We start from the raw sequence: 25,945 nt of genomic DNA, 5'->3' as shown, positions 1-25,945 counted from the left end.
GACCGGGTCCCTTTCGGTTCGGCGGGGGGCGGAGGTTGCGCAAAGAGCAGATCGAGGCGAAACACGCGAGCGGTTGGTCGTGCAAAGGGCAAATCGAGGCGAAGCACGCGAGCGATTTACCCAGGTTCGGGCCGCACGGATGCGTAAAACCCTACTCCTACTTTGTGGTTTGGTATTGATTTCTAGCTCGGGAGCGCGGAGCGCTACAGTACTCTCCAGCTGCTAGCGAGACCGAGCGTGTGTGCCTGGAATGGCCGTCCCCTCTCCCGTTGCACTCGGGCCTCCTTTTATATGCTCAAGGGGTTACCGACATAGAGCAACGGGGGTCAAGGGCAAAAATGGAAAGGTGCTGTAGTAGGGGCAGCTAGGTGCTGTAGCAGGCACAGCTACCTGCTACAGTGCTATCGTACCTAACCCTGACGGCAGGGGACAAGGGCATTAAATGCCCGTCTGTGTCGCCTAAACAGTACCGAAAGAGGCTTGCTAGGGACGCCACCGTTAGCCACGGTGGTTATCTTGTCAGCGCCTGCTTGCCACTGCGCACCCCTCGCTGCGCGGTCTCCCGCCACGTGCGCTTGGGAGGGGCCCCAGAGCGACACGTGGGCGGGTGTGCTGGAGCGTGGGCACGAAGTGGGGGCTTCCCGCGGCAAGCTCCTTCCCGCGGCAAGCTCATTGCCGCGGTCGTCGTCTTGTCGTGTCCGGGAGCTTGTCGCTCACCGGGCCTTGCCGGGGCGCATGGGGCGCCGCGGCAAGTTTTCCTGGTACGCCTTGGTTGGCCTTCCCGGCAAGCGCCTCTTGCCGGGGCCTTGGGACGCTTCTGATAGCCTTCCCGGCAAGCTCCTCTTGTCGGGATCTTGTCTTCTTCCCGGCAAGCTCCTCTTGCCGGGGCCTTGGTTTGAGTACTTTGCTCTTGAATGGTCTTTAAGGTAGCCGCGGAGGGTCTTGGCGGTCACCCGGCAAGCCCTGCCGCGGGAGTGCTGCGACTGCCCGTGCACAAGTTCGGGGTACTGGGGTACCCCTACTCTAGTACACCGACAGGAGCCCCCGGGCCTGGGCCAGACACGGTGCCGAGCGCTGTTGGGCCAGGCCCAAAAGCAGTGCGCGGGCACGCGTGGCCTGGGTCGCGCCGCATATCTCTCCGCTTCCACCGCGCACGCCCAGAACGGCACGCGTCAAACGCGGCGTCGTGGGTGACGTGGGCCAGCCACAAGGGGAAGAGGGAGGGGGCGAGGCCGTGGACGAGGTCGAGGACGGGGCCGAGGCGCTCGGGGAAGAGGCGGACGGAGCGGCGCGCCAGCTTCGCCTCCGCCGGCGGTCCCTCTCCCCACGGCGGTCCATATAGGGGACAACCCTTGCGATTTCTTCGTCAGGCTGCGCCGGGCGCCTCGTCGTCGCCTCCGGCTTCCAGCTCCGTTTGCGAGCGCAATGGAGTTGGACCCGCCCGAGACATTGAGACTGCACATGAGGGGCTGTGGGATCAGCGGCACGCGAGTCCGCGTTGTGTTCCCAGCCCCTAATGTGATGTATCTTGATCGAGGGTGGAAGACGTTCGCCCGTATCCACAGCCTGATGAAGGGGTTCACCCTCCATTTCAAGTTAATGGAGGGCGATCTCCTCTCCGTCAAGGCCTTCGGGTGCTTCGGCACTCGGGCGAAGTGCTGCGTGGACAGCTCCTCCGATAGTGAAGGCTCCCCCTCGAGCGAGAGTGACGAGGAGGAGAGCGACAACGATGATGAGGGTAGCGGGCGGCGGGATGGTGGGTCCGACTAGGTGTCGGGCGCCGCTCCGCGCGGCACCGGCGACCCCGTCATCTGCGTCGCCGGCTCCTTGAACTCCCCGGGGGCGTCTCCTTGGGCGGCTGGCGTAGGGAGGCTGCGGAAGGGGAAGAGGGCTGGCGACAGGGCCGTCAGGTCGGAGTACGAGGGCGTGGTGCCCTCGACAGCGTGCTGACGTCCTGCCGCCCCGTCTTCGAGCCCCGCTTCTGGCGTCGCCATCACTGTCAAGCCCTCGGTCGGCTCCCCCCGGATGTTCTCTTGGTGTCTTCTGGCACCCGTAGTTCGCCTAGGCGCCTCTTTTGCCCTTCCCGCCTCCTTGACCTACCTCCTGAAGAGAGGGACAGGAAAGGGATTACGGGCATCTTATCTTTTTAATTTGTAAGCCCTCGGGCCTTAGCTGCATCTAAAACTTGTAATCCTCTCTTTCATGTTTTTCATCCTCTACGGACTGTACCTGTACGGGATGTTTTTTAATGAAAAGGGGATGCTTGCCGGGTTACTTGTCTCGCGGGTCGAACCCACGCCAAGGAGCAAATCCTTGGTGTCCTTCGGACAGACGTTTCATCTCCCGGCAACAGGCCCTGCCGCCTTCCCACGTCGCTCGACCTTTCTCACGCCTTTGACGGAGGTGGGAACGAGGTGGGTGCGGCCCCTTCGTTTCATCCCTTTGCTGCCGCGACTGCGACCCAACTTGGCCCCGGGAACGCGCTCCAGGGCCTAGAGTTGAGGGAGCACGGCAGTTTTCGGGAAGAAACGCGGTTTTGCACTCCCCAGTCCATAAGAGGGTGCATGATGAGGGATGAAAGACTTATCTGATATCGCAGCCCCCGGCAACTCTGGCTTGCCGGGGATGACCCTTGGCACTCGCAGCCCCCAGCAACGCTGACTTGCCGGGGCCCAGGTGCCGACGCGCCCTTCTTCTCCTTTTCGTCCTTAAGCGGTCTGGCCAGGATATGCGAGCCCTGCGAACGAAGGAAAAGCGAAGGGACGGACACTCGACCTCTAAGTCAGGGGTTAGCCGCTGTTAGGCACTATCAACCCTAACCAAGGACGAGACTCGACCTAGCATGCATGCTATAACCCCGGGGTGGCAGCGCTTCATTTCTGGTGCTCAGGGTCTGCGCCTGGCTCTATACAAAGGATTACATGCAACAGCGGCAAGACTTGTACAGAAGGGTGGTTGCCGGGCAGGGCCCGACAACCGCGCCTTACGGGTAAAACTTACGAAGATGCTCGATGTTCCAGGAGTTGCTCACTGGTACGCCATCTTCGGTCTCAAGGCGGACAGCGCCAGGCCTTGTGACTCGCTTCACCCGGTAAGGGCCTTCCCACTTCGGCGTCAACTTGTTGGAATTCTTGGCCGACTGAACGCGCCGAAGAATAAGGTCGCCTTCCTCGAGGCTTCTGGCGTTAACTTTGCGGCTATGGTAGCGGCGCAAAGCTTGCTGGTAGCGAGCAGCTCGCGCAGCAGCCAGAAGACGATCTTCCTCAAGGAGCAGCGCGTCATCTTGCCGCAGCCGCTCTTGCTCAAGCTCATCGTAAGCGAGCACTCGAGGTGACCCGTATACGAGTTCCGTGGGGATAACTGCCTCTGCTCCATAGACTAGAGCAAAGGGTGTCTGTCCAGTGGCTCGATTTGGCGTCGTTCTGATCGACCAAAGAACCACCGGTAGCTCCTCGATCCAGTTTCTTCCGCACTCGTGCAGTCTGTCGAAAGTTCTGGTCTTGAGCCCACGCAGCACTTCAGCGTTCGCCCTCTCCGCTTGACCGTTGCTCCTTGGGTGAGCAACAGAAGCGAAGCAGACCTTGGCGCCGAGATCTTGGACGTACTGCATGAAGGCGTGGCTCGTGAATTGTGTACCGTTGTCGGTGATTATCCTGTTGGGGGTCCCGAAGCGGCAAACAATCGACCTGAAGAACTTGACGGCTGACTGTGCGGTCACCTTCCTCACTGGTTCCACTTCCGGCCACTTTGTGAACTTGTCGATTGCGACGTACAAGTACTCAAAGCCCCCGACAGCTCGGGGGAAGGGGCCGAGGATGTCGAGCCCCCAGACCGAAAATGGCCAGGATAAAGGGATCGTCTGGAGAGCTTGAGCTGGCTGGTGTATCTGCTTGGAATGGAATTGGCACGCTTCACACTTGGTTACTTGTGCAGTTGCATCCTGGAGGGCTGTTGGCCAGAAGAAACCTTGCCGGAATGCTTTGCCGACGAGTCCTCTCGCGCCAATGTGGTGTCCACATATGCCTCCATGTATCTCTGCCAATAGCTTTTGTCCGTCTTCCCGGGGAATACACCTCAATTTCACACCGTTGAGTCTTCTTCTGTACAGTGTCTTGTCGACGAACTGGTACATACTTGACTGCCGGGCTACTCTTTCGGCTTCTTCTGGCTCTTCGGGAAGTTCTCCTGTCTGAAGGAAACGGACAATCTGCTGCGCCCATGTTGGAGCCCGTGGCTCGACAACAAGGACTAAAGGCAAATCTGCTGCTGCGGGAACATCCGCTTCTACGGCAAGAAGCTGTGTCTCTGCCGGAGCTTGACGTTCCCCGACAAGCTCGTTGGGGCAAGACTTGTCGGGAGCTTCTGCTTCAACGGAACAAACCCTGGGGCTTGCCGGAGCATCTCGCTCCTCAGCGCTCTTGGTGTTGGTCTCAGCTGCTGCGGGAACGTCCGCTTCTACGGCGAGAAGCTGCGTCTCTGCCGGAGCGTGACGTTCCGCGACAAGCTTGCCGGGAGCCTCTGCGTCAACGGAACAAGCCCTAAGGCTTGCCGGAGCAGACTGCTCCTCAGCGCCTTCGACGTTGATCTTAGGGACCTTCTTGGCGGCGGCTTCGGGGAGCTCTGCCGGCAGATGGTCACCAGGAATCAACTTCCTCTTCTTGCTCTGTCCAGTTGATGGTGTTACGGACGGTTGAGTCAGCTTGAGCACAAAGGTCCCTGGTTCCACAGGTAACTTAAGTGCGGCGCACTTCGACAGACCATCTGCAATGGCGTTCTGAGTTCTTGGAACGTGCTCCATTTGCAGGCCGTCAAAGCGCTCTTCCAGCTTTCTCACTTCATCAACGTAAGCTTCCATCAACGGACTCTGATAATTCTTGTTTACTTGGCGGACGACAAGCTGTGAGTCACCCCTGACAATGAGCTTCTTGATCCCAAGGTCTGCCGCGATCCGGAGACCGGCAAGCAATCCCTCATACTCTGCAGTATTGTTTGTTGCTTGCTCCTTGGGAAAGTGCATCTAGACTATGTACTTGAGGTGCTCTCCGGTGGGTGCGATAAGCAGCACACCAGCGCCGGTGCCTTGCAGCGAAAAGGCACCATCAAAGTACATCTGCCACTCTTTGCTCGTTTCCTTGTCGGGGATGCCCGTTTCTGGAATTTCTTCATCTGGTGTTGGCGTCCACTCTGCTACGAATTCTGCCAATGCCCGGCTCTGGATAGTTGAAGTGCTTTCAAACTTGAGGCCAAAGCTTGACAGTTCCAGTGCCCACTCAACAATCCTGCCTGTCGCTTCGGGATTCTGCAGTATCCTCTTCAGCGGAAAGCGAGTGACGACTGTGATCTTATGTGCTTGGAAGTAATGGCGCAGCTTTCTCGAGGCCATGAGAAGGCCGAAAAGCAATTTCTGCACACCGGAATACCTTGACCTAGCCCCCTGCAGGAGGGAACTGACAAAGTAAACTGGGCGCTGCACCATTCTCTTCCGTGTCTCCTCATGCATCTGCGCAGATCCATCTTTGTCGGGACTAGAGCTTGCCGGGGAAGCCCCCTGCTTGTCGCCGGAGGCGCTTGCCGCGGTTGCCGGCTCATCATCTGCCTCCCTCTCTGCTACTAGCGCAGCACTAACCACTTGATTGGTCGCCGCTATGTACAGCAGCAACTTCTCTTGTGGCTTAGGTGCGACAAGTATTGGAGGGGAGGACAGGTATCTCTTCAGGTCTTGCAGCGCAGCCTCCGCTTCCGGAGTCCATTTCATTGGACCTGCCTTTTTCAATAGTTTGAAAAACGGCAGGGCGCGCTCAGCAGACCGAGAGATAAACCTGCTGAGAGCAGCCACGCAACCGGCAAGTTTCTGTACATCCTTGACGCACCTTGGTGCCTCAATCTGCTCGATGGCCTTGATCTTGTCGGGATTGGCTTCAATTCCCCGCTGAGACACGAAGAACCCGAGAAGCTTGCCGGAGGGAACTCCAAACACGCACTTCTCTGGGTTGAGCTTGAGGCTGATCTTGCGCAGATTTGCAAAGGTCTCGTCTAGATCTTGAATCAGGGTTGCTCTGTCCTTGCTCTTGACCACTATATCATCCATGTAGGCTTCCACATTTCTGTGTATTTGCGGCTCAAGAGCAATATGGACTACTCTTGCAAATGTCGAACCCGCATTTTTTAATCCGAAAGGCATCCGTACGAAACAGTACGTGCCACATGGAGTAATAAATGCGGTCTTTTCCTCATCATCTTCTGCCATGAAGATCTGATGATATCCTGAGTATGTGTCAAGAAACGAAAGCAAATCACATCCGGCCGTGGAGTCAACAATCTGGTCGATGCGCGGTAAAGGAAATGGGTCTTTGGGACAAGCTTTGTTAACATCGGTAAAATCGATACAAAGCCTCCATTTCCCGTTTGCCTTGCGCACGACTACAGGATTGGCCAACCACGTGGGATGGAGCACTCCTCTGACGAGGCTTGCTGCTTCCAGTTTCTTGATCTCCTCTGCAATGAATTCTTGGCGCTCCATTGCCTGCTTCCTGACTTTCTGCTTGATGGGCCACGCATGGGGACAAACGGCAAGGTGGTGCTCAATCACTTTCCTGGGAACACCGGGGACGTCAGACGGCTGCCATGCAAACACGTCGACATTCGCCCGCAGGAAAGTAACGAGCGCGCTTTTCTATTTAGGGTCAAGCGTGGCACTGATGGTGAAGGTACCACCAGCGCCGTCCACCTCAGCGGATACCCTCTTCGTCTCTGGCGGAGCTGCCATAGTCTTCTTGCCCTTGCCGGTGGAGCTCGATGGTGCGTCCTCGACGGCAGCGCAGCACTCCGAAGAGGTGCGCTTGCCGGAGTGGGCATCAGAGCTCTTGCTGGGCTTGGTCTTGCCGGCGGAGCTCGATGGTGCGTCCTCGACGGCGGCGCAGCACTCTGAAGAGGTGCGCTTGCCGGAGTGGGCACCAGAACTCTTGCCGGACTTGGTCTTGCCGGCGGAGCTCGATGGTGCGTCCTCGACGGCGGCGCAGCACTCTGAAGAGGTGCGCTTGCCGGAGTGGGCACCAGAACTCTTGCCAGACTTGGTCTTCTTCCCCCCGGGAGCTTCAGCGGCAAGTTGATCACGATCTGCCGTGGCTGCTGCTTCCCGGTAGATCTTGTCGGCACAGATAAGAGCATCTTTCTTGTCGCCAGGGACAGAAATGACACTTATCGGGCCTGGCATCTTCAGGACGTTATATGCATAGTGAGAGGCCGCCATGAATTTGGCGAGTGCTGGACGGCCAAGTATCCCATTGTAAGGCAATGGAATGTCGGCAACGTCAAACGTGACCTTCTCAGTCTTGAAGTTTAGCTCGCTGCCGAATGTTACCGGCAGCGTGACCTTCCCCTTCGGCTTGCTCTTTCCCGGATTGATTCCTTGGAATGTACCGGTCTCTTCGAGCTCGCTGTCAGGGATCTGGAGTTTTCGGAGTACAGCGGAGGAGATCAGGTTTAAGCCGGCCCCGCCGTCAACTAGCATCTTGGTGACCTTGAGGTTGCGGATAGTTGGTGAAACCAACATCGGCAGACACCCGACCGCAGTTGTGCGATCAGGGTGGTCCTCAATGTCAAAGATGATAGGCGTGCTGGACCACTTCAGAAGCTTGCGCGATTCGATGGGTGGTTCTGCTGCATTGACTTCCCGCACCCACTGTTTGAGTTGGCGGTGCGAGGTATGCAGAGAAGCACCACCGTCAACGCACAAGACCTCTGTGGCTTTCTGAAACTCCTGCTCACTGGTCTCAACGTCATCCATGTCTTCGTCGTCGTCGTCGTCTTCATTGTTGTCGCGGCCGCGGGGAGGTCTGTCTCCTTGCCGCTGCTTGGCCTTGCCGCGACGTCCTTCCTGTCCGGTGCGCTTCTGGCCAGATTTCTCGGCGCCCCCTTGGGCTCTCTCCTTGTCGCACCACTCGTACTCGGCCTTCTGTTGCCGGATGAGCAGCTCGACCTTCTTGCAGCTTTGGAGGTCATGGCCCTTGGTGCGGTGAATCTTACAATATTGCTTGCCGGAGCCGTCCCGCTTGTCGGCGACTGCCACAGCCTGGCAGTTGGTGCACGCGGCAACTTCCTTGCCAGAGCTACCAACCGCAACCTTCTTGGCATCACCTTCATCGCCGGACTGCTCAACGACCAGCACCTCTTTGCCTCTCTTCTTCCTGTTGCGCCGCCGGCCTTTCTTTGCCAGGGCAGCATCCTCACTGTCAGATCCTTCTGCACCAGTGCTTTCTCCGGGGAATTTCCTCCCTTCCTCAGCGCGTGCACACTTGTCGGCCAGGGCATATAGCTCGTTGACGTCCCGAATCTTGCACATCGCCATCTCCTCCCGCATCCTGCGGTTACGCACGTTCTGATGGAACGCGCTGATTACCGCGGCAGGGTGGATATTTGGGATGTTGTGGTGTACACGGCTGAACCTCTGGATGTACTGGCGCAGTGGCTCTCCTTCCTTCTGGATGAGCAGATGAAAATCGCTCTCTTGGCCATGAGGTTTGTGGCCGCCTGTGAAGGCGCCGACAAACTGATGGCACAGATCAGCCCAGGAGGATATGGAGTTGTCCGGCAAGTGCATGAGCTAGGACCTGACGTTGGGCTTGAGCACCAGTGGGAAGTAGTTGGCAAGGATCTTGTCGTCCCGTCCCCCGGCAGCCTGCACCGCGATGGTGTAGATGCTGAGGAACTCCGACGGATGCAACTTGCCGTCGTACTTCTCTGGTACGTCCGGTTTGAGGTTCTTCGTACTGGGCCACTGGACTTGCCACAGCTCACGAGTGAACGCAGGGCAACCTACCGTGTACGGCAAGTCACCTGGTTCCCCCGGCGCATGCATGTCAACACAGGGCCCAGCGCGCTGGTCTGACTGACGCCGCGCTTCCCTCCGACGCTCGATGCGAGTACGAGCGTCTTCCCGCTGTCGTTCTTGAAGAACTTGGCGTTGATCGCGACGAGCTCGCGGATCTGACGACGCGGTGGAGTCGCTGTCGAGGTGGATCCGGCGAGTCGGCGATCTTGGCCTTCGGGGCGGAGAGTGCACGGTGGTCGTACCCTCGCCAGCCTCGTCGCCACCGGCTCGCGCATGGCTGACTCGCTGCGGCTGCGATGTGCCCGGCTGCCGAGGAGTGTCGTCGTTGGCGAAGCCGATGAGACTCTGGATAGTGGCCCTCCAGTCGTCGATCTTGTCCGCCGCTGGAGGGTAGTCTAGGAGCAGCTGAGCTCGCGCCAAAGCTTCGGCTGCGGTGGCGGGCGGCGGTAGCGAACGGTGCGAGGAGCGGGATATGCTCGGACTTCTAACCACGTTAGAAGGAGCAGTAGCCCGTCCAGGCGACCGTGTGTCGCTCGCGCCGGCCTGTTGACATGCATGGTGGTCTTGAGCGCTCCGGGATCCACCAGCTCGGTCTTGGTCTAGCGAGCGCATGGCACCGTGAGTACCATGACGCTGCCGGTCCCGCGCCTCCTGAGACAGGCGCGGTGCATGCACGGACGCCGAGGTCTTGGAGTGCGCCCGGCCGTCGTGGGAGCCGGCTACGCCGCCGATGGGCAGTGCAGCCTTGTCCTTGGACCTGGCAGCACCGCGAGCTCCCTCGTCGACGCCCGTCCTTCCGCCGGCGCCCGCCCCACCAACCGCTTGCTCTGGGGGTGGCTGGCTCGGCGCGGACGGAGCAGCTGCCTCCGAAACCTTCTTCTTCGGCGGCATGTTGATGAAGACGATGTAGATTTAGTACGCGAGAACGCCGGATCTGGTTCGCACAACTTCGACGCCCCCTACCTGGCGCGCCAAAGATGCCGGGGTTTCTGATCCACGGACACCTATGGGACCGGCGGACTGGGTCCCTTTCGGTTCGGCGGGGGGCGGAGGTTGCGCAAAGAGCAGATCGAGGCGAAACACGCGAGCGGTTGGTCGTGCAAAGGGCAAATCGAGGCGAAGCACGCGAGCGATTTACCCAGGTTCGGGCTGCACGGATGCGTAAAACCCTACTCCTGCTTTGTGGTTTGGTATTGATTTCTAGCTCGGGAGCGCGGAGCGCTACAGTACTCTCCAGCTGCTAGCGAGACCGAGCGTGTGTGCCTGGAATGGCCGTCCCCTCTCCCGTTGCACTCGGGCCTCCTTTTATATGCTCAAGGGGTTACCGACATAGAGCAACGGGGGTCAAGGGCAAAAATGGAAAGGTGCCGTAGTAGGGGCAGCTAGGTGCTGTAGCAGGCACAGCTACCTGCTACAGTGCTATCGTACCTAACCCTGACGGCAGGGGACAAGGGCATTAAATGCCCGTCTGTGTCGCCTAAACAGTACCGAAAGAGGCTTGCTAGGGACGCCACCGTTAGCCACGGTGGTTATCTTGTCAGCGCCTGCTTGCCACTGCGCACCCCTCGCTGCGCGGTCTCCCGCCACGTGCGCTTGGGAGGGGCCCCAGAGCGACACGTGGGCGGGTGTGCTGGAGCGTGGGCACGAAGTGGGGGCTTCCCGCGGCAAGCTCCTTCCCGCGGCAAGCTCATTGCCGCGGTCGTCGTCTTGTCGTGTCCGGGAGCTTGTCGCTCACCGGGCCTTGCCGGGGCGCATGGGGCGCCGCGGCAAGTTTTCCTGGTACGCCTTGGTTGGCCTTCCCGGCAAGCGCCTCTTGCCGGGGCCTTGGGACGCTTCTGATAGCCTTCCCGGCAAGCTCCTCTTGCCGGGATCTTGTCTTCTTCCCGGCAAGCTCCTCTTGCCGGGGGCTTGGTTTGAGTACTTTGCTCTTGAATGGTCTTTAAGGTAGCCGCGGAGGGTCTTGGCGGTCACCCGGCAAGCCCTGCCGCGGGAGTGCTGCGACTGCCCGTGCACAAGTTCGGGATACTGGGGTACCCCTACTCTAGTACACCGACAGGTGGGTTTCCGTTAATATCCCAATGTATTCATTCCCCTCCTAATCACGCTAGGTAAAAACTCTAATGTATATTCAAATTATCTCTATAATTTATCATGATTTCATGAACTTAAAGTGTATACATATGTGTTGTTATTTATGATTATGTGTTCTTGTTTAATATTTTTATATGTCACTTTATAGGCAAGTATTTTTGTTTATGAGAATATGTTGTTGTTACAATATGTTGTTGTACATTGTTGTTTAAAATGTGTTGCTATTAATAATTTATGATTATATCCTATTTTTTACAACTATTTTCTACTCAATTGATGTGTTGTAAACGCGGCTATTTTTACCGGCGGGTATCCATATACCCTGTCGGGTGACGGGTATGGGGAAAAATTGTACCCTTGACAGATATGGGTATGGGTGATGGGTAAACTCAAGACGGACGGGTAAGGGTATGGGGTAGCTCCACCCATACCCATACCCCGCGGGTGCCATCCCTACTCATTCTTGGCATCTCCTCCCATGTTTATTGTTTGACGTGTATTTTATTTATGCAAAGACCAGGGTGTTACTCATAATGTTTTGTATTTGCTTGATGCTACATTTTAAGATAATAAAAGCGCCTTTTGTCAAAAAAGTTTACAGAGGGAGTAATGTATTATTCATTGTATTTTGTTAAATATTTGTATCGTTCTTTCGTTTAGATGAACGAGTGCAGCCACACACTTTTATGTTCTAATTAATAAACCATAGGACATGTGTTTAGGGTCCCCTTGATGGATGGTCTACATGTGGTCATGTGTCTAGGAAGAGACAAAAACTTACTTCTCACGGAGGCACAAATTTGCTCTGTGAGTAGCCCGGGAAAAATGCATTTTCTTTTTTTTTTCTTACGCGAGAGGCACATATTTACTTCTTCTGGAGACACATATTTTCTTCTGCAAGAGGCACGCCTCTCAAAAAAATAAAAAAAAGTTCTCTTTTTTTCTGTGAGAGGCACATATTTACTTCTCGTGAAGTGCACAATTGTGCCTCTTGGAAAAGGAGAAAAAAACATATTTTCTTTTTTTTTGAGAGGCATGGATTTGCTTCTCGTGAACGCGCAGATTTGCTTCGACGAGGGGCATGGATGTGCCTCTTCGGAAAGGAAAAAAATGTGTTTTCATTTTTTTCTTCCGTGATAGGCATAGATTTGCTATCGTGAGAGGAGGCACGGCTATGCCTCTTCAGACAGGGAAACCAGTGGGAGAAAACGTGCTTCCAATTCAGGTTTTTCATCGGGTTTTTTAGTGAAGAAAGTTCGTCGAAATCTATCAACATGAGATTTAGTTTCGCAGATCTCGACGCGAGAATACAACACTGAAAACAGTTTGAGATTTGGATGGACGGTTTAAGAGATAAAATGATTTGGAAAGCAGTAGTATCTGATCTTCCCATTTATGTTATGTGTTGTATCAGGGTACCATTTACTATTTTTGACCATTTTGAAAAATCTGGAAGAGGATTTCTATCGCACGGTTATAGTATTAACAAACAAAGGAAATGCTTGGTAAAACGGGAAAATGTTTGCTTACCCAGAAAGGCAGGAGGACTGGGTGTACTAGACCTGAGAGTGCAAAACAGGGCTCTACTAACAAAATTCTTATATGAATTCTTCAATAACCATGACATACCATGGGTGGAAATGATACGGGAGACATATTAAAATGATGGCACCGTTCCCAATTTTCCTACTAAAGTAGGCTGCTTTTGGTGGAGAGATTGTTGCTTAATCCTGTTAGATTTCAAAAATATGTCCACATGCAAACCTTCTCCTGGTAATACTGTGAAACTATGGCATAATAAGTGGAATGAGGATTCATTATAGAACATCTTCCATCGTTATACTCCTATGCCAAAGATGTCAACAACACTATTGCCACTGTGATTGAACAAGCAAATACATATTACTATGAAATGTTCCACCTTCCAGTGTCAGTTGTTATTGTCCAACAAAGCCACACAATGCTCAACCTTATCAATAGTTAGGACTATAGCAGTAACATCAAGGACTGTTGGCGGTTCCAATGGCAGATCTATACATACTCCAACAGAAGGGTTTACGTACAACTTATTGGCAATCCACCTGATGTTGCTAATAAACCCTTCCAATAGATCTGGAAATCATGCAACCTACCAAAACAAAAAATATTTTTCTGGCTTCTACTACTAGACAGACTCAACACAAGGGATCTTATATCAAGGAAACACTAGATGAGAATAGGAACTGTGTATTGTGTGAAGATGACCCAAATGAATATCTACTACACTTATTTTTTGGCTGTGACTTCAGTCAAAACTTCTGGATGGCTATAGGAATGGAATGGAACATTGACCTTGACATCATTGAAATGCTTATGGATGGGAAAAGAAGATACACTATGGGTTTCAAAGAAAGCCTTATTACTGGCTGTTGGAGCATTTGGAAACACTGAAACATTATCATATTTGACAACAAAGGTGATCCTCAAAAAAAATTGACAACAAAGGCAGATATTTGGATTTTGGAGTACTGCATAACATGCTTCAAAGAACATTATAGCACTATCATAAAAAAAGCAAAACCTAGTTTGAAGGATGGTACACAATCATGGTTAGATACCTTGTGAATCTCTTGATGTACTAATGGCTATATGCTTGTACAGCCATATGTGTATTATCCCATATTAATGAAAATCAGAGTTAATGTTGGGTGGGGGGGGGGTGTTCCCTGCTGTGTTTGCTAAATAATAAATCTACGGAAAAACTCTTAGGTTGCGACAAGGAGGGGGGAGTGACCTTAGCAAAGAGTACTCCTTAAATAGTGATTTCGCTATTTTCTTTCACGGTACAATTGAAGTCGCTCACATACACGAGCATACATTCATCCCTATGAACGCACGGCACACCCTACCCCTGTGAGCACCTCCGAGAGACTAAGCCAGCATAGCATCTTGAGATTTTACGAAGTCACCACAGGCATCTCGCAGTCGATGGGAACGTCTGCTCACACTGAACGAACACAAATCCAGAAATAATACGAGCACCAATGTCAAGTCTATGACTTAAACCCTCATGGGATGGGATACTACTGTCCTCCTAACCAAGGTAGTCAGAGTCGGGATTCGGAGTCGGATCGATTTTCCTTAGACAGAATCGAGTCGTAGTATCGAGTCGTGGAATCGAGGGTTCTACTAGATTTACTCAAATAAGATATTTTGTATCCATGGAAGAAATTTATATGGGTTCTATAGAGTTTTGACACTAAATATAGAGCAAAGACGTACACATCAATGCTAGTTCTATTCCACTTCTTTTTATGGCTAACCTACTATTAGCTTGGATGTATGTAACATATATGAGAGGCAAATATATAGAACATTGAAATCTTCGACGCACGAAATTTACTTACGAGTTTTTTAGAATACGTGAATAGCCGATCACTTGTGTATCCACCCTGTAGTGCTTAACCTTGAAGGGTCTTGCTCTCCTTCTCCGATTAATCTTGATGCATCCTCCTTCCCACGCCAATTCCATTTGTCGACAAGTCTGATCCTCAATTGTGATCTAGGTTTTGAGAGCCAGATCAAAGGTGTCGGTGCCTGAGCATTTGGGATTGGGAGGGTATAAAGGGCCATGAGGCATGTGAAAATGGTTTGGATGATGGCATACTATTCTGCTACAACTAAACGAACAGCTTAGATAAATTAGAAGAATCGGACATAGTCCATACCATAGTCTGGATTCTACAGTTTTGTACATGATTCTATGATTTGGATCGTGACTCAACATGGATTCTACCTAATCCGGATTCATAGTGGGACTTGGATCGACATGGTTCCGTAGGGTCGTGAAGCCATAGGATTCTAGGAGTCGAGTCGGGCTTGCTCCTAACCATCCAACCACATATTGGTTCACAGTGATTTCGCTATTGTTGTGTGTGGTTTTCACAGAATATAAATCAGTTTTCACAGTGATTCATAGCGGATAATTTTCAGAAAGAAAAAACTGAAAACCCGAGGCCCAACGCCCAAGCCAGATGAAATCAGAGGGACGATGAGATCGCTCGATCCCGAGGGACGGAGCTTGACGAAAAAGAGGAGGAACAGAAACCTTACTCTTTTCTATAAAAAAATAGGAAACCTTATTCTTTGTTTTAGATAGGAGAGAAGAGAGGAGAGATAGATCTCATCTTCGGTGCGAGGTTTATCCAGTATCTCAAGATTTAATCAGCCTCGTCTTCGATCTCTGAATCCTCGATATGGCCTCGCCCCCTCTTCAGTGCGGAAAGAAACCCAACGCCGCATCAAAAGATGTTGCGCATGAAAAGATGTGTGTGGCCGCATGCCGGGGCTAGGCAGGACTGCGGTGTCCTCATCATCCGTGACGGCTTAGGTGGAGGAAGATCCAGAGCCCCCCCAATGTGCGTCCTGACATGGGTCAGCGAAGTTGCCCTTGTCCTGGGCGTCATCTACTTCCTTGTGCCGGACAGACAAAACATCGTGGTGTTTGATCTTGTGAAGGAGCAATGTGTTGGGGAACGTAGCAGAATTTTAAAATTTTCTACGCATCACCAAGATCAATCTATGGAGTCATCTAGCAATGAGGGAGAGGGTAGTGCATCTACATACCCTTGTAGATCGCGAGCGGAAGCGTTCAAGAGAACGGGGTTGATGGAGTCGTACTCGTCGTGATCCAAATCACCGATGACCTAGTGCCGAACGGACGGCACCTCCGCGTTCAACACACGTACGGTTGGGATGACGTCTCCTCCAACTTGATCCAGCAAGGGGGAAGGAGAGGTTGATGGAGATCCAGCAGCACGACGGCGTGGTGGTGGAAGCAACGGTGATCTCGGCAGGGCTTCGCCAAGCTCAGCGAGAGGGAGAGGTGTCACGGGAGGGAGAGGGAGGCACCAGGGGCTAGGGTACGGCTGCCCTCCCCCCCCCACTATATATAGGACCCCTAGGGGGGGCGCCAGCCCTAGGAGATGGGATCTCCAAGGGGGGCGGCGGCCAAGGGGGGTGGCTTGCCCCCCCAAGCCAAGTGGGGCGCCCCCACCCCTAGGGTTTCCAACCCTAGGCGCAGGGGGAGGCCCATGGGGGCGCACCAGCCCACCAGGGGCTGGTTCCCCTCCCACTTCAGCCCATGGGGCCCTCCGGGATAGGTGGCCCCACCCGGTGGACCCCTGGGACCCTTCCGGTGGTCCCCGTACAATACCGATTACCCCCGAAACTTTCCCGATGACCGAAACTTGACTTCCTATATATAAATCTTCACCTCCGGACCATTCCAGAACTCCTCGTGACGTCCGGGATCTCATCCGGGACTCCGAACAACTTTCGGGTTACCGTATACTAATATCTCAACAACCCTAGCGTCACCGAACCTTAAGTGTGTAGACCCTACGGGTTCGGGAGACACGCAGACATGACCGAGACGACTCTCCGGTCAATAACCAACAATGGGATCTGGATACCCATGTTGGCTCCCACATGATCCTCGGTGATCTCATCGGATGAACCACGATGTCGAGGATTCAATCAATCCCGTATACAATTCCCTTTGCCAATCGGTACGTTACTTGCCCGAGACTCGATCGTCGGTATCCCAATACCTCGTTCAATCTCGTCACCGGCAAGTCACTTTACTCGTACCGTAATGCATGATCCCGTGATCAACCACTTGGTCACATTGAGTCATTATGCTGATGCATTACCGAGTGGGTCCAGAGATACCTCTCCGTCATACGGAGTGACAAATCCCAGTCTCGATTCGTGCCAAACCAACAGACACTTTCGGGGATACCCGTAGTGCACCTTTATAGTCACCCAGTTACGTTGTGACGTTTGGCACACCCAAAGCACCCCTACGGTATCCGGGAGTTGCACAATCTCATGGTCTAAGGAAATGATACTTGACATTCGGAAAAGCTATAGCAAACGAACTACACGATCTTTGAGCTATGCTTAGGATTGGGTCTTGTCCATCACATCATTCTCCTAATGATGTGATCCCGTTATCAATGACATCCAATGTCCATAGTCATGAAACCATGACTATCTTTTGATCAACGAGCTAGTCAACTAGAGGCTCACTAGGGACGTGTTGTGGTCTATGTATTCACACATGTATTACGATTTCCGGATAACACAATTATAGCATGAACAATAGACAATTATCATTAACAAGGAAATATAATAATAACCATTTTATTATTGCCTTTAGGGCATATTTCCAACACAATGGCACTCTCCAGTAAAAATGACAGCAAATCTCGTGAGCGCTAAAGTTTCTGTTTTTTACAGCAAGATCGCAAAGACTTTCCCCAAGTATTCCCAAAGGTTCTACTTGGCACAAACACTAATTAAAAGCATAAAACCACATCTAAACAGAGGCTAGATGAATTATTTATTACTAAACAGAATCAAAAAGCAAGAAACAAAAATAAAATCGGGTTGCCTCCCAACAAGCGCTATCGTTTAAAGCCCCTAGCTAGGCATAAGATTTCAACGATGCTCACATGAAAGACAAGAATTGAAGCACAAATAGAGCATCATAAAACACGTGACAAACACATCTAAGTATAACATACTTCCTATGCATAGGCATCTTATAGGCAAACAAATTATCATAGCAAGCAAAAACTAGCATATGCAAGAAAGCGGAAAGAAACAATAACAATCTCAACATGACGAGAGGTAATTTAGTAACGTGAAAATTTCTACAATCATATTTTCCTATCTCATAATAATTACATGTGGAATCATAAGAAAATTCAACAAAATAGCTATCACATAGAATATTTTCAACACGATCCACATGCATGCAAAGTTGACACTCTTCCAAAATAGTGGGATTAGCATTAACTAAATTCATGACCTCTTCAAACCCACTTTAATAAAAAATTTCATAAGATTGAACATTCTCCAAATATGTGGGATATAACGTTGACACTCTTTCAAGCCCACTTTCAATAATATTGCAAACATTATTATCAATCTCATATTCATCACGGGGCTTAAATAAAATTTCAAGATCATAAGAGAATCACCCCAATCATGATCATTGCAACAAGTAGTAGACATAGCAAAACTAGCGTCCCCAAGTTTAGGGTTTTGCATATTATAAGCACAATTGACATTAATAGAATTTATAGTAACATCTTTGCAATCACGCTTTTCATCGAAAGAACTATCAAGTATGGGTGCAATAGCAACGATCTCATGTTTAACATAAGGAACTATAGCAAACTCATCTTCACAAATATTGGCATCATGGCCACAAGAATAGCAAGAGTCATGTTCATCAAGGGATATTTCAATCAAATCATTGGAATCATAATTATCTATAGATTCATGCATATCATTATTTTCTTTCGAAGCAATGGTCATTTTTTTAATAAATTCTTTGACATAGACATTATGAGCATAGTTTTCATGGCAATATTTAAGTATGTCAAAATTTTCAGATTCATAGAGAGTAACATCATACTTTTCAATCAAAGAAGCAACTTCATAAGCACCCTTAAAAGCAACAAATTCTTCAATTTGTTCGATATCATAATAACTATAAACACCCTTTGCATAAGAAGATAAGATTTCATTATCATTAAACTCACATAGGTAGGGGAGGTGTTTTTTAGGGTTCTTAGAGCAACAAGTAAGATCACAAATTTCATAAAGATTCCAACCATAACTTAGCAATATGTTTATTTGATCCCATAAGAGTATCCCTTTTTCAGACAAACGGTGACGCACAAAATGAGCATGCTCATCTAAAGATTTCCCATCAACTAGGCTAGTTGGGGTTTCAGCACGAGCGCATAAGGATCGAAGATGATCCAAGTAGAACACTTTAAGTGGATCCATATCAATAGATTTTTAGCAAGCAAAGATGCAAGCAAATAGAAGGCACATGGAAACACAAACAAAGATACATACGGGAAGAAGGTGAATAAAAGGCAAAGGTGAAGTGGGGGAGAGGAAAACGAGAGGCAAATGGCAAATAATGTAATGCGAGGGATAAGAGTTTGTGATGGGTACTTGGTATGTCTTGACTTGTGCATAGACTCCCCGGCAATGGCGCCAGAAATCCTTCTTGCTACCTCTTGAGCACTGCGTTGGTTTTCCCTTGAAGAGGAAAGGGCGATGCAGCAAAGTAGCATAAGTATTTCCCTCAGTTTTGAGAACCATGGTATCAATCCAGTAGGAGGCCACACGCATGTCCCTCGTACCTACACAAAAAAATAAGAACCTCACAAACAACACGATAAAGGGGTTGTCAATCCCTTCACAGTCACTTACGAGAGTGAGATCTGGTAGAGATAATAATGATAAGATAAATTTTTGGGTATTTTTATGATATAGACTAAAAGTAAAGATTGCAAAGTAAAAATAGATTGGAAACTTATATGATGGAAAATAGACCCGGGGGCCATAGGTTTCACTAGTGGCTTCTCTCAAGATAGCATAAGTATTACGGTGGGTGAACGAATTACTGTCGAGCAATTGATAGAAAAGCGAATAATTATGAGAATATCTAGGCATGATCATGTATATAGGCATCACGTCCGTGACAAGTAGACCGACTCCTGCGTGCATATACTACTATTATTCCACACATCGACCGCTATCCAGCATGCATCTAGGGTATTAAGTTCATAAGAACAGAGTAACGCCTTAGGTAAGATGACATGATGTAGAGGGATAAACTCAAGCAATATGATATAAACCCCATCTTTTTATCCTCGATGGTAACAATACAATATGTGTCGTTTCCCTTTCTGTCACTGGGATTGAGCACCGCAAGATTGAACCCAAAGCTAAGCACTTCTCCTACAGCAAGAAAGATCAATCTAGTAGGCCAAACCAAACTGATAATTCGAAGAGACTTGCAAAGATAACCAATCATGCATAAAAGATTTCAGAGAAGAATCAAATATTGTTCATAGATAGACTTGATCATAAACCCACAATTCATCGGATCTCAACAAACACGCCGCAAAAAGAGTTACATCGAATAGATCTCCAAGAAGATCGAGGAGAACTTTGTATTGAGATTCAAAGAGAGAGAAGAAGGCATCTAGCTACTAACTATGGACCCGAAGGTCTGAAGTAAACTACTCACACATAATCAGAGGGGCCATGGAGTTGATGTAGAGGCCCTCCGTGATCAATGCCCCCTCCAACGGAGCTCCTGAAAAGGCCCCAAGATGGGATCTCTTGGGTACAGAAGGTTGCGGCGGTGGAAATAGGGTTTCGTGGTGCTCCTGGATGTTTTGGGGGTATGTGAACATATATAGGAGGAAGAAGTAGGTCGGTTGAGCCACGAGGGGGAGGGCGCGCCCTGGGGGGTAGGCGCGCCCCCCTGCCTCGTGGACACCTCGTCCGTTTCTTGACGTCCACTCCAAGTCCTCTGGATCACGTTTGTTCCAAAAATCACGCTCCCGAAGGTTTCATTCCGTTTGGACTCCGTTTGATATTCCTTTTCGGCGAAACACTGAAATAGGCAAAAAACATCAATTTACACTGGGCCTTGGGTTAATAGGTTAGTCCCAAAAATAATATAAAATTGCAAAATAAAGCCCATTAACATCCAAAACAGGTAATATAATAGCATGGAACAATAAAAAATTATAGATACGTTGGGAAGAGGACGGGTAGTCTGCTAGTTCAATGTAATTATAAGTCTCCGACAAACGGGATACAATCAAAGGAAGAGGACGGGTAGTCTGCTAGTTTGGTGTTCGGTATAAATTTTGTTGTTGGTCGCTTTGTGCCTTGGTTTATTTTTGTTTGTTAAATGGAGTTCCTTGTCAAAGCTATATAGTGAAATTAAGTGATGTCAAAGCTATATAGCGTGCGCATATATGTCCCACAAACTTTAGTAAAACGCAAGTGTATTAGGGTTGCTAATTCAACTTTTGTGATGTCGCTTGACATCATATACATCACGTAGCGCTGTCACTGCCTTGTTTTCTTCCTGTTGTATTGGCTGCTATTTTTCTTTATCATTAAGGTTAGATATAAGAAGCCCTTTGATATTATTTTTCTAAAGATGTGAAGTTGTTCTCACTTTTTATAAAAGAAACATGCATCTTGTCACGTCAAACCTTTCATTTCTACATAAAATAGAAACATTTCTGGCAAATTTGCGGCAGTCTGCAGGCCCATAACCATATTGGGCGATGAAGATAGGGTTTCATTCAATTTGCAACCAAATAACAACATGAGGAGCATCCGTCTAACCTTAGTGGGTTGGCCTATCAAAGCAGTTCTAGTAAGGTTCTATGGACCGGTTCATAAAGGGTTTAGAACCTTCCGGGTTTTTTTTTTCTTTTGTTTCTATGTGATTTCCTGTCCGTTTTCGTCTAGGGGGTTCTCGTCTAGGGTGTTTTCCTTTTTACAAAGAGCGACGCTACGCATCCGCTGGCGGATTATTTTCAAAGATCCGCCACCTTCACAGCCGTTTGATCTGACGCATCCATCGGCCCGGCTCTTTCCTCACAATTGCAACAAAGACGGTGCTGCGGAACTGTTTGCACATATCTTTTGTTGCAGAAACTTTTGCAACAGAGATTTTGTTGTAGATTTTATTTTCGCCTTAACTTTTTTGAAACATGAGTGTCGTTGCGGATGGACTTCTGCAACACAGATGATGTTGCAGAATTTTTTCCTCATCTTAATGTTTTTGTAACATGGACATTGTTGCAGGATGACTTCTGCAACCTAGATGATGTTGCGGAAAAATGGCAGAGGCACGCGTGCAGTGATGTAGGTCTTGGGCGGCTTATAGAGGTTGCATGTCGTCCGATTAAACTTGTATCTGACGGATGCGTGTGTGGCCCAACTATAGTCGTGATCAGTCGGATGATTCTAATCGTTGTTCCTCTTGCAACAAGGCCTTTGTTGCAAAACGTTCTATTCTCTAATTTTCTGCAACAAAACCCTTGTTGCAAAACATTTTCTTCTCTAATCTCCTGCGGCAAGACCCATGCTGCATAACCTTTCCTATTTTTCTGCAATAAGACCTTTGTTGCAAAAATTGCAACAACATCTCTGCCTCAGCTAACTTTCTGCAACAAGGCACATGTTGCAAAAATTGCAAACACATCTCCAGCCTCGTCGCGCACTCGTGAAGTCATCATTCACTGCCACCGTTCTGCAACAACGATGTTGTTGCAAGAAAAGATGAGGGAGAGAGACGTGTGTGGTCAAGCAGGACACGTGTCAAGCAGGGGGGCGACAGATGCCTCGTGCTACATCAGCCAGCTGATTAGAATCATTTCCCTTTTACAAATACATGTCTAATTTTCAATACACGTTGTACATTTTTCATATACACGCATAACAGTTTTTTGATACACGTTGACATGATGAACATTTTTACAAATACATGTATGAACATTTTTTTTTGAATAAATGTTAAACATATTCAGATACACATTGAGTTTTTTTAAAGGTAAGTAATATTTTTTTATATTATATGAACATTTATTACATTATATTATCATTCTTTTGAAGTCACCAACATTTCTTAAAACTGTGTGAACATTCATTTGAAATATCCCATACATTGTTTTTTGAATGGTATGAAACATTTTAATTTTTAAAATGTTATTTACGTTGTACTCCCTCCGTTCCTAAATATTGGTCTTTTTAGAGATTTCAACAAGTGACAACATACGGAGCAAAATGAGTGAATCTATACTCTAAAATATGTCTATATACATCTGCATATGGTAGTCCATTTCAAATCTTTAGAAAGACTAATATTTAGGAACGGAGGGAATATAAGATATTGTAACAATGTCAAACATTTTTTTAAACACATGAACACTTTTCTAATGGTATGAAACATTTTTTTATAAATGACATGAACATTTCATTGAGTGTATTAACCAAAAAAAATGAAATGTCATCAACATTTACTTGGATCATGCGGACATTTTTTACATGTCACAAAAAAATATGCTATCAGCTTTTCAAAAGTTGTATGAGCATTATTTTTATACTTCATGAATATTTTTTATATGTGCGACAAATGCTTTAATAGGTTTAAGTAAATTAATTTCTAATATATATATATATAATATTGTGAAAATATAAACAAAAACAAAAAACAAAATAAAATCAACCAATTTACGAAACAATAAATCCTACTAGGCCGATCCACTAGAGATTGCATTGAGGCGACCACATGATCTCTCTAGCAGGAGACCTCGTGTTGCACGAGATCACTAATTAAAGAGAACCCTTTGCAATGATCACTCTCACTTTCTTAGGCGCCGACAATTAGTGCAGTGCATATGCTCCATTGTTGCATCTTGGGAGTTTTTTTATATAAGATTTATTTTATTCAAAATGTTTTATCTCTTGAATCGTGCGTCCAAATCATGAACCATTTTTATCGCTGGGTTTCTCGCGTTGAGATCTTCAAAACTAGATCCGATGTTAATAGGTTTAGACGAACTTTTTTTCATAAAAAAACCGGAATAGCAAAGAAAAAACAAGTCGGAAGCACTTTTTTCCCCTTTCGGAGTGCCTCTGGCGAAAGCAAATCTATGCCACCACGAGAAGCAAAGAAAATGTTTTTTTTTTATTTCAAAGAGACACAGTTGTGCATCATGGGAAGAAAAAAACATGTTTTTTTTTCTTTCCGAAAGGCATAGTTATGCCTCTCGCGAAACGAAATATGTGCCTGCACAAGAAGCAAATACGTGCTTCACGTGGAATTTCATGATACGCAAAGGTATTCTGTAAATCTGCACAGCTACCATCTCTGTAAAACGAGTCTGTTTCACAGAACTAGGATCTCCACTACTTTAGTTCTAAAAAAACGGATCTCCGCTACTTTGTCTCTGATCACCAGAGATAATGCTGCACTGGAAGGAGCAAAAATAGCTGCAGTTGAAAGATTACTGCTTGCAGCAAATCTGAACCATCCATGTCTGCTCCTGATGAGTGTTGGATCTTCATGAAGCACCACTTCTTCCTGAACAATAGGAGGACAACAAAATGATGGGTTCCAGTTTGGTGAATCGCCAGCCTTTGCACTTCCTCTGCTAAAAGCAAGCAGGTGGGTATATATGCTTTCAACTGCAGGGGCTTAAGAGAAATTCAATTATAAAAGGCACTACTGGCATCTTTTGCCAAGTACTGAACTCACCAAAGGAACCCTTTACCGAGTGCAGCTCTCGGAGGCTGCGGCTCCTCGATTCCCCTGTCAACATCCAACATGTGGTTTGCCGAGCTTGCAAGTACATGAACTCGGGAAATGCTTGTCGAGAGCCGTAAAACTGGGCAAAACGGGCCATGTGCCGGAACCTAGAAACACCTTTACAACTATACCGAGTTCTTTGTCACAACCCTCGGCACACCTTCTCCGCACGCAGAAAAAGAATTTCAACAAATCTTTGCCGAGTCATGTGTATGTGGCACTCAACAAACGTGTCCTCAACGTTATAGAGCCCTCAACCCCGAACGGTCGTGTCATGTGGCACCTAGTTGCCGAGTTGCCTGGTTCAAGCCCCTGCTCTTGGCAAAGATACTACAGGCCGAGTGTTTTCAATGTCTGCGGCTCTCGGCAAACTAACGTCTCTACCGAGTTCTTAAGACTCGGCAAACTATGTGTTTTCTGTGATCCCGTGAAACGAAACTCGGCAAAGAGCCTAGAACTCACAACGAGAAATTTTCCAGTAGTGTTGGAAGAAACGAAACAAATCTAAGAACTGTCGCAAATTGTATTTCGAAATTAAGCATGAAGCACTCGGTGGCGCCATATCAGTGACGCTCTATGGCTTGCTTATATACTTGGACTTTCACCGCCACTACATAAATTAGGGGCGTGTGCATGCAGATGAACTTAATTTTCTAAGTGCAGGAAGTGAAACTTTATGTTAGTAAAGCGATGCTTGCGGTGTCGGCACACTATGAGACACAGTTGGCACAGTACGTGAGACAATTGAAGTCGGAGATCGACAGGTTTGAGACACTACAAAGGTTGTTTAATCAGGCAGCAGAGTCATATAACTCCCATGCCGCAAAACTCCTGGACATGGCCGATCAGATGCAGGCTCGGATCAAGGCCTTGGAAGCTGAGCTGTTGGTGGAGAAACAGCTGAATTTCCAAGCCGTCGCCGCCTCCTCTGAAGCCAACATATATAGTTGTAGAAGGAAAAGGCAGGGGGTCAGAAGAACCGGGGGTGGCGAATCACCAATCCCAATAAGGGCTTATACTCTAGTTAATGGGCCCACTAATCGTGGTGCCGAGGCCCATGGCCTGCTGCTACCTAGCTCCTTTTTCCAGATAAAATTACAACTACAGTACTCTAAGTTAAAAAAAAAGGCTTCCTCAGAAACTCCATGCAAGTGCTAAAATGACAACTGTACAAAATTATAAAGAATATTTGTATCCGGTTTTGACTTTCTTATTCTTTTTCTATATGTAGATTGAATTTGTATCTGAAATTTTGTGAGTTTGTAGACTTATATCTGTAAATGCGCTCAAGTTTTTTAACAAAAAAATAAAACCTTTTTAGGGGTGCTATCGTGCATTGGTAGCATGGTTGTACGGTGTGCTTCTATAAAACCTTTCTCGTTGAGTTTGTAGATTGTAACCACCATTTGGACTAGAGGGTGACATGGGCTTTGCCGCCCCGTTCTTCAAATTATGAAATTAATTTCATCTTTCTCGCAAGGCTTCACATTTCATACAAATCACAGAAGTAGTTGTGCAACATGGAACCCCACAGACATTGTTGGGTTGGTCGTGTAGGCTAAGTATTTCCGGTTTTAGGAAGGTTTAGCTTTTTATTTAGTTTTTCTCTATTGGTTTTTATGCTTTAGTTTCCTGTTTTTTTATTTAAAAATCATTATTTTTTCAAATTTATGAATATTTTAAAATCCAAGAACATATTTTAAGTTCTTAAACATTTTTCAAATTCATAAATATGTTATTTAAAATTGTGAACATTTTTTTAATCCGTGAAGGTTATTTCATATTCATGAATATTTTTATAATTCAAAAAAAATTAATACATGAAGATT

This window comes from Triticum urartu, chromosome 7A (assembly GCF_056163025.1).
Source record: "Triticum urartu cultivar PI428250 chromosome 7A, HENAU_Tu73, whole genome shotgun sequence".
Lineage (NCBI taxonomy): Eukaryota > Viridiplantae > Streptophyta > Magnoliopsida > Poales > Poaceae > Triticum > Triticum urartu.
This window is presented reverse-complemented; position numbering follows the sequence as displayed.